The sequence below is a fragment of the Macaca fascicularis genome, chromosome 9 (assembly GCF_037993035.2).
Source record: "Macaca fascicularis isolate 582-1 chromosome 9, T2T-MFA8v1.1".
Taxonomy (NCBI): domain Eukaryota; kingdom Metazoa; phylum Chordata; class Mammalia; order Primates; family Cercopithecidae; genus Macaca; species Macaca fascicularis.
Window position 1 is genome coordinate 11,675,569 of NC_088383.1, and position 17,603 is coordinate 11,693,171.

General features: G+C 39.6%; 1 protein-coding gene across 1 annotated transcript in view; it reads left to right on the forward strand.

The window, feature by feature from the left end:
- Positions 1-17,603, forward strand: part of CELF2 (CUGBP Elav-like family member 2) — an 866,142-nt gene that overhangs the window by 309,532 nt on the left and 539,007 nt on the right. The window lies entirely within an intron of this gene.

Here is a 17,603-nt window from a genome sequence, read left to right on the forward strand (position 1 = left end):
AAATCATTAGATCTCATGAGACTTACTCACTATCATGAGAACAGCACAAGAAAAACCTACCTCCATGATTCAGTTACCTCCCACCAGGCCCCTCCCATGACACATGGGGATTATGGGAACTACAATTCAAGATGAGATTTGGGTGGGGACACAACCAAACCGTATCAGTAGCCTAGGTGTGTATTAGGCTCTACCATCTAGGTTTGTGTAAGTATACTCTGTGCTGGTCCCACAATGATGAAATCATGTACAGACACACTTCTCAGAATGTATCCCCATCATTAAGTGACACATGCCTATATACAGTCACCTCTCTGTATCCATACTACAACTGTGGATTCAACCAACCATGAATCAAAAACATTCTAAAATGATTAAAATAAAAAGTAATAATACAGCAATAAAAATAATATACATTTTAAAAGCAATAGTTTAACAACTATTTACATAGCATTTACATTGTATTCGGTATTTTAAGTAATTGAGAGATGATTTAAAGTATAAGGGAGGATTACGTAACTTATATGAAAATATTATACCATTTTAAGGAAGGAATTTCAGCATCCTCCAGTTTTGGTATTCATGGGGGTCCTGGAACTAACCCCCTGTGGATCCCAAGGGACAACTATATATAGGAAGAGATTTACTATGAGAAATTGGTTCATGCAATTATAAAGACAGAAAAGTCCCAAGATCTGCCAGCAGTGAGCTGGCATCCCAGGAAAGCTGGTGGTTTTGAGGAAAGTTAAATTCAGTTCAAGGACAGAGAACCTGGGAGAGCTGTTGGTATAAATCCCAGTGTGTGGCAGAAGAGGAGACGAGATGTCCCAGCTCAATCAGTGAGGCAGAAAGAAAGGGGGCAAATTCCTCCTTCCTCTGCCTTTTTGTTCTAGTCGAGCCTTCAATGGACTGGATGATGACCATATACATTGGGGAGAGCCATCTGCTTTGAATCAAGTTCACTCATTCAAATGCTAAGCTCATCTGGAAACACCTTCACAAATGTACCCAAAACAATGTTTAATCTGGGCACCCCATAGCCCAATGTAGTTAACACAAAATTAACCATCACAGTGTCCTTCCCCCACTGCCAATAAACAATCTTTATAGAAAGCCCACCAAGTGGTAGCATTGCATTTTCTTTTCTTCCTCAGCATCTCATCCTGAATGCGCCACTTTCTGAAGGAGGATTTATTCACCTTCTTTTGCTTTCTTGTGAGCAGACTTTTCAGGTTCTTTGTGATGTCAGCTAGGTTAGTCTGAGGTTTCTCAGCCATCATGCCCCCTGGTCTGTGATGAGTCAGACTGGACTGCTCATTTATTTGGGGACAGCAGTAAACATGAATGGGATTGTATGACTAAAGTTCAGCCATGGACCCTCCCTTATGAATGTGACCTCAAAGTGTTCAATTAAACGTTCTGACTATAAATGTATTTAGTAGATTTGAAAGGCTACTATGAGGATCATGAATGTGTTTTATAGTCTGTAAAATCCTATATAGGTTTAAGGTAGGATGTATCTCTTTTATCAGAAACCTTAAGAAATTTCCTCTCATGAAGGGTTTTCACTCTTCCTGGTTAGTCCTGAATTCTTTCGAGTGGCAGAAAAGAGTTGTTATGGGCTGAAATGAGTACCCCAGGATGCTACTGAAGTCCTGACTCAAGGTATCTGTGAATGTGATCTTATTTGAAATAGAGTCTTTGCAGATGCAGGAGTTGAGGTTATTAGGATGAGCCCTAATCCAGTATGACTGTGTCCTTAGCAAAAGGGAGAATTTGAACACAGAGGCAGGTACAGGCACAGGAAGATACAAAGGGAAAGTGCAGAGGGAGAACCCACAAAGGAGATGACCATCTACAAACCAAGGGATGCCTGAGGCTACCGGAAGCTCAGAGAATGGCAGAACAGATTCTCCCTCATAGCCTCAGAAGGAACCAATCCTGCCAACACCGACACCTTGATCTTAGACTTCCAGCCTCCAGAACTATGAGACAGTAAAATTCTGTTTTCAAGGCAATCAGTTTGTGGGGCTTTGTGACATTGGCCCCAGAAAATGAATGCAATATTATTTCCAGAAGTCCTGAATGCTCTGCGGTTGAAGTTCTAAAGCAACAATCTTCAGGCTCCAAGCACGGGTGCTCTCAAACAAAATACAAACTGCAGGTCATGGGGCTGGGCGCAGTGGCTCACGCCTGTCATCCCAGCACTTTGGGAGGCCGAGGTGGGCAGATCACGGCGTCAAGAGATTGAGACCATCCTGGCGACATGGTGAAACCCTGTCTCTATTAAAAATACGAAAAAAAGTGGCTGGGCGTGGCGGCACACACCTCTAGTCCCAGCTACTCAGGAGGCTGAGGCAGGAGAATCGCTTAAACCCAGGAGGCAGAGCTTGCAGTATGCCGAGATCGTGCCACTGCACTCCAGCCCGGCAATAGAGCAAGACTCCATCTCAAAAAAAAAAAAAGAACTGGAGGTCATGACCTCTAACTCGCTGACTTTCAGTCAATTGGGGTTTTATTTCTGAAGTTTAGATGGCTCCAGATAGATTCAACTAAACATATTTCAACCCATCTCACTGAAATGGGAGAGTTCCCTGAACCCTCTTGCAGGATGAGCAATGGATGTGGCTCATTTGTTCTGGCGCTGTGTGTGCTTAAACTCCTTACAGATTGGGGAGCACACAGACGGGCAGGTGTAAGAGCCGGGATGAGCACCCCTGGTTCCAGCCCCATGGCAGCATCTAGGGATGGGTGTCTATGACTCCCGAAGCCCCAGTGGGTGTGTTACAGTGCTAGCCTTGTTGTCCATGAACAGCTTAAAGTGTTAACCAGCTCAGTGCCCTCCTGATACGCAAGTCCTTGTCCAGCATCCAGGAAGAATCAGGTCACACACAGACTTGATGAAAAATGAATGTAAGGTTTTATTGAGTGGTGTAGTTGGCTCTTGGTGAGATGGATGGGGAGCTGGAAGGGGGATGGAGTGGGAAAACCATCTTCCACTACAGTGTGACCATCTAGCAGCTAATCTCCTCTCTGCCCATCCCCAGCCAAACTCTTGTCAACATTCAGACACTCCTTCTCTTGTCTCTGCCACACCATTGTGCTGTTATTCTGCTCTTCTGTTGGTGTCTCCTTGTGGAACCAGCAGTTTGGGGTTTACATGAATACAGGATAGGGAGGTGTGGTGGGTCAAAAGGCAACTTTTGGACACAAAAACAGGAATGCCTGTTCCCGTTGAGGGCCACAGGATTCCTGTTTTGAGGGTGGGGCCTTTGCTGGGTAACTGCCCTCTTCTACCTGGTATTTCCCTATCTCCTGTCCATATCATCACCTGTACAGGAGGCTGACAGGGTTTGCAACCTACCTTCCACATGGCCTCACCTCTACTGCCAGACCTCACATAGGTAGGCTTGGATCCATGAATATCTACAACCAAAGTGCTCAGTTACAATAGAAAATGCTACAGTTGAAAGTGCCTAATTATATAGTTTTACCTTTTACAAGTCAAATTCCACTACATTTGCATTATGAAAGATTACTGTCAAATGTAAGATGAATATGCATAAAATTCCATCCATATGCATTTCACCCAAGTTTGAGTTACAGCCAATCCTCATCTTGATTCTTCATGGTGATCAATAAGAAATAAGGAATCCATGTAATGCGGTGGCACTCAACCCACCCTTTATATCAGCATCACCTGGAAGTTTTAAATAATACTGATGCCTGGGTGCCAGCCTCTGAGATTCCCAATATTGTCTGGAGTGTGCCATGGACATTGGAATTTTAAAAGCTCCCAGCCCAGACAGAATTATGATATGATCCAGCAATCCCACTACTGGGTATATATCCAAAGGAAATAAAATCAATATGTTGAAGAGAGATCTGCTCTCCCATGTTCATTTCAGCCCAATTCACAATAACCAAGATACGGAGTCCACCTCAGTGTCAAACAACAGATAAATGGATTTTTAAAATGTGGCATACATGCACACACACACACACACACACACACACACACGGGAATACTATTTAACCTTAAAAAAAGAAGGAGATCCTGTCCTTTGTGACAACATAGATGAACCTGGAGGACATTATGTTAAGTGAAGTAAGCCAGGCACAGAAAGACACTGCATGGTCTCCCTTATATGTGGAATCCACAGAAAACCATCTCATAGAAGCAGAGAGTAGAAGGGTGGTTACTAGAGAATGGGAGGGATGGGGGAAGAAATTGGAGAGAAGTTCGTCAAAGGACACAAAACTTCAGTTAGGAGAAAGAAGTTCAAGAGGTTCATTGCACAACGTGGTGACTATAGTAAATGTATTCAATGTCTCTTACACTTGAAAATTGCTGAGAGTGTAGGATTTAAGTGTTCTCACCACAAAAGAATGCAAAGCATGTGAGGCAATAGATATGTTAATGGGCTTGATTTAGCCATTCCACAATGCATACGTATATCAAAACATCAGGATGTACGTCATAAATATATATCATGTTTATTTGTCCATTAGAAAAAAAAAACTAATGTAAAAAGAAATGTTTTCTGCAAGTGGAACCTCCAAAACTGGAAAAATAAATAAATAAAACAAAAGCTCTAGACCAAGATTGAAAACCTCTGGTAAAGCACTGGCTCTGGAGTGAGCCACACAGGAGCTGGAATTGCTCACAATTGTGCCACCGCCTACCGGGCAGGGCTGCTTTAGCTATGTGTTCATTTCCTCAGTGACACAGAAACAGTACATGCCTCATCGTGCTTCTGTGAGCATTACATGAGATAATGCCCACATTAAGGGTTATCATGAAGAGAAATCTCCTTTGGACTCTCTATACCTATAGATTTCTGGTCTTGGGTATCTACAGGAGGCAATAAAAAATGACCCTGGGCTACCATATCAGGAAGGCACCCAATAGGCCAATCATAATACAGATCAGGATCACCTTGTGATCCATTTGAAAAAAAAAAAGAATTCCTAGAATGGGTTAATTCTTTTAAAAGGAAGTTATAAACCAGAAACCCTTGAAATAGTTCCATATTTCTCAATCTGCTATTACAAGTTTGCTACATTCTGTGATTCAACTCAAAGAAGGGAAATCAAGTGAGAAAATAAACAGCCTCACCTTATTTGCAGGAGGTCACAGGGAAGTAGAGAAAGGGGTGAAGAAATACATTTCCATCCTGAGGTGGTCTACCATCTCACTGGAAGAGCTGCCACAGGAATCAGAAGTGTTCTAGAATTAAGCAAAGTGAAAATTTGAAAGACAGTGAATTTAACCATTCTCTACCTCCTGCCTCTACAGGAAATATTTACCGTCTACTCCTTTTAATCTTTATTTGCCTATAAGGATTATGTTATGAAAACACACACACACACACACACAGGAGTGCAGGGAAGGAAAAGCTACAGGGCAGCGGGTCATATCCCTGTTTTCATAGTGAACTCATCTCAGAAAATTATTTTGAGTTTTCACATGAATGATTTGAGATACCCCCTTCAGAGACAATCTCAGACAAAAATTATGTGGTGTGCGTTAGAACTTTAATATGTGTTAAATATTCAGTTACAAAAAGTTCCTCCCTTGCATTTGTAATTATAAAGTGACATATTCATTGAAACGTTGTCAACTAGAAATCAGAATTCTCACTTTTTAATGCTTCAGTGGGAAGAAAGCCCTTAAGGTTTGATATCACACACACACACACACACACACACACACAAACTCTTATTTTAAAGGTTATATCAAGCCTTTTTTGAAACTGAATTATAATGTTTTCTGGTCCAGTAATGCTGGCCTAATAGCTAGGATATAGTTGTTTTTAGGCTATCATCAATTTTCATTTTTCATTTAATACTTTTAAAAACAGAACATGCTTAGAGTAAAACAGAGAAATTAGAAAAAAACAACGGCTGGTTAAAAGTGAACTAAAGCTTTTTCTCTCTGGTTTCCCAATTTTCATAAAACGCAAGCTTTATAAACAGGAGAGAAATGGTCAGAACAAGCTTGTTTTTCAGGAAACCTTAGCCTTTAAACAGCAGATACCCGGAGGCGGAGGTATATAAAGATTATTGTCCGTGTACAGCAGTGCTTCTGTAATTAATTCATTTTGAGCTTTGTGAAAAGCATTCTTTGTCCCTACATAAAGACAGGGCTCTGTAGTTTTTCCCAGTTATTTTATCATTACCCTCAATCAGCTGAGCTTGTTACATTCTTTTTTCCTAGATCGAGTGCTGCACTGCTTGGCTACATTCTATATTCCCCTTTCTTTTTTTAATCCCCATTTGTAAGGTGACTATCCAGAGGAGCATGTGTCCCAGAGATGGCATGGCAGTGCTAGCGTAAACCTTAAAGCCTTCTTTTCTGCTTCCAAAGCCATGCTGGTTCAAATCATTATGGAATGTCCTAATATTTTATATAATAAAAGACACTTTGGCCAGTGAACTGTCAAAATCGTATCATCAATAAACTCTACCACTAGATTAGAAAATTGCTTAACATCACCTAGAAATACTTGAAGACAGTAGATATGATTTGCTGAAAACGAGGCCAAAAATGATTAGTGCAAGCCATAAGGGAGAAAAATTAGACACATTTTTGAAGCCCTGCTTTTCAAAGAAGCTTCAGATGAGTAAGAAATGTTTGTACAAATAACAACAGTCTATAAGAATGTAGCTGTGTGGATATATTTCAAAATAGAAGGTCAGAGGCAAACTTCAAAATAGGACCTTTTTTTTTTTTCTAAAACTACTTTTTACCTCCTAAAAGGATGACTAAATAGAATATGAGACTAGTCCTGGTTTTCTGATTATAGAAAGAAATATATGGAAAGAACATAGTAAATAAGGAAAGGTATAAAGAAAATAAAATTCAATGATTGACATTGTACCAATAATTGTATCACTTTTGTATATTTCTTTCCATCTTTTTTTTTTTTTTTTTAAGACAGATTCTCGCTTTGTCACCCAGGCTGGAGTGCAATGCTGCAGTCTTGGCTCACTGCAACCTCTGCCTCTCAGATTTAAGCGATTCTCGTGCCTCACCTTCCCGAGTAGCTGGGATCACAGGCACGCGCCACCACGCCCGGCTAATTTTTGTATTTTTAGTACAGATGGGGTTTCACCACGTTGGCCAGGCTGATCTCGAACTCCTGACCTCAGGCGATCTGCCCGCCTTAGCCTCCCAAGTGCTAGGATTACAGGCATGAGCCATGCCGCCCAGCCTCTTTCCAGTATTTTTTTCCATTTGCACATATAAGTATGAATGTTGGAAGTCAAAAACTGGAAGCACCTCAGTGCATTTTGTCTGGGCTCCGGTCTGCGGTGGCATGGGAAAATTGGAGCTGGGTTAGGGCCCCTGTCTTCGGAGAGCTCCTCTCTCCTCTTGCCACACCCGCACCTACTTGCCCTTTGTTGGTACTGAGTTGTCTTGCCAGTTATTATGCTGTCTTACCCTAGAGATTTTCCTGTGGCTGGTCTTCAATTAGAGTGAAAGGAAAGAAATATGGGTGTGGGGAGGAAAGATCATTACAAAAGAGAAAGCTAGACCAAGACGGCTGAATGTTTCTAGAAAAGCAAGAGAAAAAAATACTGTTGCATTTTAATAGACAACTTCCCTGTCCACAGTACCTCTACGGTTCCTCTCTGGGGACTATGGGCAGTTGAGTTTACAGTCCTGGTAGCAATACAAAATATTGATATCATATTCTGTGTACCGTTTTGTGCCCTTTGATCAGTTATTTCATTTCAAAAGTCTTTTAAAGTCATTCCACCAAAACATGTTTTTGATTGTTCCATAGTATCCAGTTTTATAGATATGTCATATGCATATATATTTAACCCACATTAAATTATGAGACATTAAGTTGCTTCTGATAGCTTATTAATATAATTAATACTACTATGAATATCCTGCACATAAACCTTTAAGAAGAAAACTTTTAGAAATAAAAATCCTGTGTCAAATATAACGTTGCCTTTAATTTTTGATACATGCTACCAAATTGCTTTCTGGACAGCAATTGAAACACACACCAGCCACATATGAGTGGGCCTATTTCATTGTACCTCATTGTGTCATTACATATAATCAATTAAAGGCATTTACCAGTTTGATGGGTAAAAAGCTATATTACATTTTGTTTTAACTTATATTTCTTGATTCTTACAGAGATAGTTTTTATATGCATTGTTTCATTTGAATTTCTTCCTCCATACATTTTCTGATTTGGGCTTTTGCATACGTATTATCTATTATTGTATCCACAGGGTTTTACTCGTTAACAGATCCATATATATTTCTTAATTTGTCTTTCATTTTTACTGTTATATATGATGTTTTTGATAAACGGATTTTTATGAACTCAAACGTGAACTTTTCTTTATATTTTTAATAATTGTATTTTATTTAAAATTGTAATTTATAAATGCTTTCACATAAAAGCAAGAAAAGAAATTATCAAGACAAAAATTTGCCTTCCTTATGTTTTTCTCTAATTTTCTATGGCTTCACTTTGTATATTTAACTTTTCTGTCTGTTATTTATTTTGGTTTTGAATATGAATTGAAGATCTAATCGTTTTACCTCCACAGCATTCTCATAATATTTCATATGACATTAGTTGACTAATTATTCCAGTTTCTCTGACTAATTATTCCAGTTTCTAATAAAAATTATCTATTAGATTTTATATTCAAGAATATATTTTATATTCAAGTTTTTATATTCCCGTTATGTATTTGTTAAAGTTTATGCTAACAGAACCCTACTACAATTATTGTTGTCTAGCTCTGTCCTTTACCCCTTGGGAATGTCTCCCTCATAATAGTACTTATATGTATGTAGGCTTTGATTTATATATGACAATACTAATCCTTCTCTGGATTCTGGAAATGCTTGCATAGTTTCTGTTGCCTACACCTGAAAAAACATTGATCCTTTTATAAATTCTGGTAGAGTATATTACATATACATATGTAATTACATATGTATCAACATATATGAGAGCTAAAGTGGGAATTATTTTCCTTTATAAAGGACAAATTAGGGATGGATGTTTACAAAGCAAAGTATGACGGCAAGCAAGTGGTCATGATATTACTATAGCTCTCTTGCTCAAAGGACAGAGATTTGGTTTTTAAAAGGAGGGGTGAATGGTGAAAGGATTACCAATGAATCTTCAGTGATCTAAGGTTAAACCTATAGTTTCTGCCGTCTACTATGTTCTATGAATTAAATATGTTCATGGAAAGTATTTATTTAAATCACAGTGTTCATTCAATTGTCCTACTGAATGATCCGTATGATTCTAAAGATGCTTTATTTATCCTTCTTTCTGATGTCAGTTAGAAGATGCCCTTTCTGTAAGGAATTAAGTAGGACTCTCAAGCTAGATCTCCTGCCTTCAAATTTGGCCTCTGACACCCACAAACTATAATCATCCTTTACCCTCTCTGTGCTTAGTTTCCTCACCTATAAAATGAAGATTAAAATAGACCATACCTCAGAGATTGTTATGAGTATTTAGTGGGCTAGTTTTTGTAAAGCCTTTAGAACACTCCCTGATACATACTAAATTTTATGTGTTCATTTAATATAATTCTCTATTTTCATTTTAGATCCTTAGACTTACAACTCCATCTCAATTGTTTAGTGATCTAAAAAAATGTTGAAGTACAATAGCAGAAATTATGTTAGAAACACTCTGAAATATTTTATAGTCTACATAGCTTTCTGGGGGAGGTCATTGAGATTTTTACAGATTGAGATACCTTAAAGTGTGGTTAACTAGCAGGTGAGCTTTGTTTTCCTCTCTTTAATGTGGCAAAAAATAATAACAATAATAGGAATTCAAGAAACCAGTTGGAGCCAGAGCACAGCTACCAATTTCCAACTTTGCCGGTAAACAAAGATGTATTTTCAATGGACTCATGTCCCAACTTTTAAATCATTCATGTAATTATAAATGAGTTTTAAATTTCTCATTAAATTATGACTTTAGAAATGTTTGGTATCAAGTAACTACTGAGATCATTGAGGTAAACTTTTCATTTTTTACTAGAATAGTGTATTTTTTTCTTTTCATCAATAGTATAAATGGATATAGTTTCTATTCACCTTAGATTATAAAGCTTCTAGTTCAGTGTAGATCCTAAAATGACTCTTTAAACATCTCTGTGAATTGTTTTCTTATTGTTGGGGAATACGTTTTATCAGGGCTTCCCAGGGTGTCGAAAGTGGACCAGCACGGTCTGTGGATTGTTTATTACAGTTTACGATGATTAGGAGTAAGAATTTGGAAATGCATAGCAATTCGACAGAGTAATTTTATGGCTGTTAATCTAATACTTTTCTCAATGGGGTTTATATTGTTTTTCTAATAGCTCGATTTTATTTGTATTTAACAAAAGTACTGGTCTACAATGAATCAAAAACTTTGAAGGAAAGAAGGAAGGAGAGAAGGAGGAAGGGAAGGGAAGGGAGAAGGAAAGCAGAAGGAAGGGAGAAGGAAAGGAGGAAGGGAGAAGGAAGGAGGGAAAGAGAGGAAGGAGGGAGGAAGGAAGGAGGGAGGGAGAGGGAGGGAAGAAGGAAGAAAGGAAGGAAGGAGGGAGGGAGAGAGGGAAGAAGGAAGGAAGAAAGGAAGGAAGGGAGGGAGGGAGGGAAGAAGGAAGGAAGAAAGGAAGGAAGGGAGGGAGGGAGGGAGGGAAGAAGGAAGGAAGAAAGGAAGGGAGGGAGGGAGGGAAGAAGGAAGGGAGGGAGGGAGGGAAGAAGGAAGGAAGGGAGGGAGGGAGGGAAGAAGGAAAGAAGGAAGGAAGAAAGGAAGGAAGGGAGGGAGGGAAGAAGGAAGGAAGAAAGGAAGGAAGGGAGGGAGGGAGGGAAGAAGGAAAGACGGAAGGAAGAAAGGAAGGAAGGGAGGGAGGGAGGGAAGAAGGAAGGAAGGAAGGGAGGGAGGGAGGGAAGAAGGAAGAAAGAAAGGAAGGAAGGGAGGGAGGGAGGGAAGAAGGAAGGAAGAAAGGAAGGAAGGGAGGGAGGGAGGGAAGAAGGAAGAAAGAAAGGAAGGAAGGGAGGGAGGGAGGGAAGAAGGAAGGAAGGAAGGGAGGGAGGGAGGGAGGGAAGAAGGAAGAAAGAAAGGAAGGAAGGGAGGGAGGGAGGGAAGAAGGAAGGAAGAAAGGAAGGAAGGGAGGGAGGGAGGGAGGAAGGAAGGAAGGAAGGGAGGGAGGAAGGAGGGAGGGAGGGAGGGGGGAAGGAGGGAGGGAGGGAGGGGGGAAGGAGGGAGGGAGGGAGGGGGGCGGGGGAGAGAGGTTCCTCACCACAGTGGGAAGTACTGCCTTACCTGTAGCCAAATCGGAAAATGTTTTGACATGCTAAACGGATGATTTGATTGCTCAACAAATGCTTTATGTAATCAATCAATAATCAATCAATATTTGTGTGCAGCGGTTACCACCATGAATTAAATTAACAAGTTAGTTTTTAGATCTGTCTTCAAGTGAATTTGTGGTACATTTTAACTTTACTTATGTCTGCTGGAGTTTTTGCGGGGGAGTGGGGAGTGGGTAATAAGGGAAGGCTTACATTTTTCTCATAGTAATTCAAGGGCAATATTCCGGGTTAGGAATTCCTTCTCTCTGAGCAGGTGTTGACATTGTTTCTTTGACTGGCAACTTGGCAACTGTATTTGGCTTTCCTTGAAAACTCAGATTTCCCTCTTAAAAACAGATAAGGAGTCTTGTTTGTAAGCACACAAAACCCAGAACATTCTAAAGCTGCCATTCAAAGAAAAACAAAACCAAAAAAGCCTGTAAGATCAATGTTTCAGGTTTGATTCCCTGGCCTATGATATGGAGACTATCTGAGCCACACATTTTTCCTGTGGGCATTTCCTTTGTCCCTGTGGGTGTGAGCCCTGTGTGCTAACAAAGGCAGACTGGAAATTAAAAGAAGAACATGACGCAGCTTTGAAAATCTCATCTCCCATGGCAGTATAGGAGTTAAAGCTCTTCCCCCTCCCCGCCCCCCGGCTGTACGTACCAAATTTGGCCTGTGATTCCTTTGAATGGTATGAAAAGCAGCTGGCTGGGTGTGAGTCTCCTTCCTCTCTTCCTTTCTCACTTTAAAATATGCCTGGCAGAGATCCAACATTCCCCTTTGCCTGGCTTTAATCCATTTTACCCTCCTGTTCAGCTGACCAAGATTCCAAATGAAAAAAGCATTCCTTCCCAATTGTTAGGAGAGCCTAAGCACCAGCAGAATGTCAGACACATATGTGGACCCCGAATGATGCATTGGGTCTTGCGCATGTATGTAGCGGGTTTTGAAGCTGTCTCTTTAGAGGCCCTTCAGAATTTTTTTTTTTTTTTTTTTTTTTTGTAGCTTATCAAGTGATACATAATAGCAATTCCTAAGTCATTGATGAAGGACCAAAACACATATCTTTGTTCATAGACTTTTCATTGTATCAGGTTTTGTGAGCAAAACACGAAAGCACTTGAAATTCCATTAAAGTTACATTCATTTATCTAAAAAAGAGAAAGAAAAAAGCCATCTTTGGAAGTTTGTCTCTACAGACATCATTAAAGTGAGGATATGTACAAAACACATCTTACGTAACTCAAGATTAATGGCTAACTATTCAGGTGCAGATTTTTTACAGTGAGAGCTGATGCTTGGGAAAAAAAAATAAGAAAACATAGCCACTACATTAACTACCAAGTTACTGTGCATAAAATAAATATAATATAGACATGCCCCCATGTTTTACAAAACATCAGTTTCAATGCTTCTCAACACATCAATATTACCAACACTTAAAAATGCATTCAACTAGCCAATCTTAGGACAAGAAGACTGTGGAATTCCCTAATTTTCAGTATTTGAAGAAATAGGCATATTTTGATCCTATCACTGCTTTGTTCAAAAAGCAACCTCAAAAAGGCCTTTTTTATGTTTGGCTTATAATAACTAAAACAATATAAAGCTTGAAGAACAAATAAATTTATTTTGATGTCTAGTTAATAAAGTCAAAGGTACCATTACCCACCTCCATAAATAAAAAATAATCACCACAGTGATGTTGGTAATTTTTATTTAAAAGTCCATTTAGCAGAGGGTTGCCAGATTTAGAAAATAAAAACAGAGGAACACAAAGCAGAATTGCAGATAAAAATACAATGATTTTTTATTTATTTATTTATTTTTTGGCATAAGTATATCCCATGCAATGGTTAGGGCCATACTTATACTAAAAAATTATTTGTCGTTTCTCTGAAATCTGATGTACACTGGGTGAGCTGTATTTTATCTTGGAACCCTTGCCTATGATTGTTGCCACACTGTGGTTTGCTATGAAAAGCGTGGAAAGCCGGGTCCTATTTCTGGGGTCCAGGGCAAGTGCTGGGGTTTCTTAGCTCACTCCATCTGCTAACCTTAAAATTTTGGCACGTTAACAAGATCGGGAAATCTTCTTTTGCAGCAGTAGAATGCATTTATTAGTCATTTCACTTTCTTCAGAGGAGAGAGAGAGCTTACCCACCTGAGAAGAAGGTAAGAGCCAGCAAAAATAAGAAGAAAAAAAAAAAAAACTAGGAAAACCAGAAAGGAAAAGAATTTTAACCAGGAAGTAACATAATTAGGAATAAATAAGTTTAAAGCAAGCCTCTCCAAAACAACAACAAAAACACAAAATGTTTAGGATAATCAGATCCTTAGCAAGAAAACTGTAGTTTATAAGAAACGGAGACACCCATAGAAAGACAAATGAAAAAAATGACAAAGAAAATGTTGTATTTCTTCCCCAACAAACCAGTTTTTTTTTTTTAAGTCTCTATCAGGAAGGTAGACATTTTGTGGGGCAGCAACTTACTAAGACACCACATCTGTCTTTCCAGAGCCTGATTAAATGGTTGGCTTTACCTACAGTTGATGGTGAAAGCCTTTTTCCTTGTTTGGCTTACTCATGCCACGAGGCCCATCCTACTCTTCTGCTAAAATAAGATGAGCTTCCATGGTTTTTCACCTTTGGTGCTAATGATATTATCCTCAACCACATGAAAACCCACCTGGGATACTGTATAACCAGGAGATACGTTCTCCTGACCTTCTATATCTGCATTTCCCAGGGCACTCTCTGCCAAGGTCTGATAGAAATGCAGATTCCTCGGCTCCTAGTGTTGCCTCCTGACTGATACTCCACATTTTCCCACACTTCCCTCATGACTGTAACCCCAGTACATGTGGAAACCACAGGCTCGGAGGCTTGGGCTTGCTTGGATGGAGGAGGTACAAACAGTGGGCTTTATTTTTGTTTGGAATTCGGTTGTGGTTTTGGCTTCTCTACTGAAGAAACCAAAGGAAGGGGGAAGGAGATCACAGAAATGTTAGCTCTATGAAAAGGAAAGTGACGAGCCTTGCTACTGGTACTATCAGGACAATCATGAATGTTGCGTTACATGGATTAAACTTTTTTTTTTTTTAAACAGACAGGGAACTCTCAGGAGAGGTGACTCTTTAAGAATCATTACAAATGCAAACAAAATTTTTTTGATGTAAAGGAGTATCTGTATCAAAATTGTGAAAAAGAAGACAAAGAGAATGAACTCTTACAGTTTATAGACTGACATGGTGGAAAACTATAATTCAGGGCCGAAGTTTATTAATGCTGAACCTAACTCTTATTTTTATAAATAGAAAATTTACTGTTGCCTTTTTGTATTACAGATAAATAGTTGGCCCAGTTTTGAGCAAGGCAACATTTCTGTTTGTTTGTTTGTTTTTAGGAAGCACCCTCATTGTTGAAGATGAATTAATCATCTTGATGGCCTATTTCTTAGTAGGAAACAGATCCATTAGGTGTGTGATCCATTGAAATCAGGAATGAAATACTTAGGGAAAAGGAAAAAAGAAATGTGCAGCATGTGATAGCATGGAATTAATCTCCAGTATATGTAAACATAAACACACACTTGGACCTTGAAATTAAGAAAAAGAAAAAGGCAAAATATTCTGCCCTTCTTGGACTCAACGCATCCTTTAAAAGTTAATTTCTCTCCTTCCTCTCTAAATACTTTTGGGAAGTGGGTTTCAAATGTTATCCTCCTAAACTCTAGGGTTTCTCTATAGGGTCTTAGGAGTGAATCTGTGAGACTCAGGGGATTCCTCTTACCCATCCCTATCCTGATTCTAACCCCAATCCCATCCCCACCCCAGTGTCTGGACATAACAATAATTGTTTTATTTTAGTTGTTCCCTGCAATTGCCTTCTACCAAAGACCAGTGAAGCTGATTTTCCATTTATGGAAATGACTTTAAAAATCCCTTTTAAGAAAGAAGTGCTGTGTGGCGGTTACTCGCCAGATCCACAGGCATCCCTTGTAAGTTCAGTGCCATGAAAGCTCAGACCATTTCCTTAATTTCTCCACACCTAAATGTCTTCATTTACATTAACAAATGGGGAGTACAACTCATAACTTACCTCATAAACAAGTTGGTTATGAGGAGTGAATGAGTCAACACACCTAATGAAATTAGAACTGTTCCTAGTCCCTAATAATGAACTTCAGCTACTACTGTATCTGTTTCGGTACCTGGGCTTGGTACAAGATTTTATTTGAGTGAACATTCTACTGACTACCTTTAAAAAGTTTTTGAAAAGACAACTGCTTTAAAACGGTATTTCATAATCTACGAAAATGAGTTTCTCCTTTTGTCCTTTGGCCAGAAGTCAAATCCCACCCCCTTTCCTCCATTAACCCTGAACTCTAAGCGTTAAGAACTCATTTCCCTTCCTTCCCCAGGCCTGAATTTCCGTGGTGCCATGGGATAAGGATGAGGATGATGTCATTATAGTTGTAGAAACTATTTCATTATAATCTTTTGTTACTTTCTTGCTAACTTTCTAAAGGGAAAAACATTTCATTAATTATCAAAGTACCCAGAACCCTTTGGGAGCTACAACTCCATATAAAACTATTATTATCACCCACATTTGGTGAAGTATTTGGGGATTAAAAGTGTTATGTAAATGTTTACACATGATTACGCTGTGGTCTAAGATTCATGGTGGGACAACATAGACAGCCCAGGAAGAAGCTTGAAGTTCCAGAAAGGCAATGATTTTTGTACAAGGTATGAAATGCTCTTTTAATTTTAGTCTAAAGACAGTTGCACTTCTCAAGAAAGTCACTCACAGCCATTAAGGAAAGTATCCATGACTGCTAAAGAGAAAACAAATCTAAACAGAAGGTTAGCTGCCTATCTTAAGATCCACGGGTCCATGGAGAACAGGGTGGTAAGAAAGGGATTTAAAACGCTGGGATAGGCATTTGGAGTGGCAAAAACTTTCTGACAGTAAAAGCAACCTGCTTCCAAAAGCTGTGGGAGCATCTTCCCCTCAGGAAAGAACAGAGACTCCCTTTCTTAGAAGGCTCTGCTTGAAGGGAAGAAGTTGGGACCTTTCCTCCGGGCTGATGCTTTCAAGTAATAAGGACATGACAAAGCACTGAACCACAACATGTTTCCTTGCAGTCTTCCCTCTTCCTTCTCAGGGAAGTGTCTGGCTGGTGCAGGTATGTTCTTAACACTCTTAACATTGCAGAAACTCTCTTTGCAACACAGAGGGAAAAAAAAGACCTAAATCAGAGCCTTTAGCTGGTCTCAGTGTCTGGGCGTAATAATAATTGTTTTATTTTACTTATTCCCTGCATTTGCCTTCTACCAAAGACCAGTGAAGCTGATTTTCCATTTATGGGAATGACTCTAAAAATCCCTTTTAAAATAAGTGTAAGAAAAAGAAGAATTTAATATAAAGAAAGACTATCAAGTAAAGCTCGTGTTGCAGGCAGCTGCAGTAGAAATCTTGACGGACCGGCCAGCCAAGGTCCGGAAGCCACTGGACCAGATGATTTCAAGGTCGGCTCCTTCCAGGATCCTGAGGACAGGAGGAAGAGCTTCAGCTGCAGAGGTCTTAGTTCCAACCAGGACCCTCCAAGCCTAGAAGCCTCTGCTTAAGAGGCAGTATGTATGAAAACAAGAAATCAGTACAGTCCCAAAGAACCCATAGAGGGGGAGAGGGATAAGGAGACAAACTATGAACAAACAGTACAGGAAAGCAATACTGCCCAGATATTTTAAAACATCCCTCATGCACAGTTTCAAATAATTATTGGAAGGATGTTTGGTTTTCGATAAATGACAAAAGATACACAAGGTGGTGGGGGGTGGGTTGGGGGGAGCCCATACCCTTTTCTCTTCATGTTTAAAGAGATTCTGCATTTTCTCCTTCATGTTATTTAAAAACACAAGAAAGCCAGCAAAGGGTGGGGGAGCAGTGTAGCAAAAAATCTCTGCCAGAAAGCACACAGTAAAGTCTAGCTTGTAAGCAGCCCTGTTCCAAATTATTTTTAAAAAACAAATCCTAACAGTAACGTAGTTACAGCCTCTGAGGGTAGCTCTAAGCCCAGTGTCAGAGTCCCAGAGCCTAAGCCACGAAAAAAGGAGGAAAGAAAGCTAACCAGTCTCCTGCCAGGAATAAGAAAAGCAAAATCTCCGAGGCAGGAGAAATACCCCCAAGGAGGCGAAGGCTGCAGCTTGCAGTAATCTGTGAATGATTGCT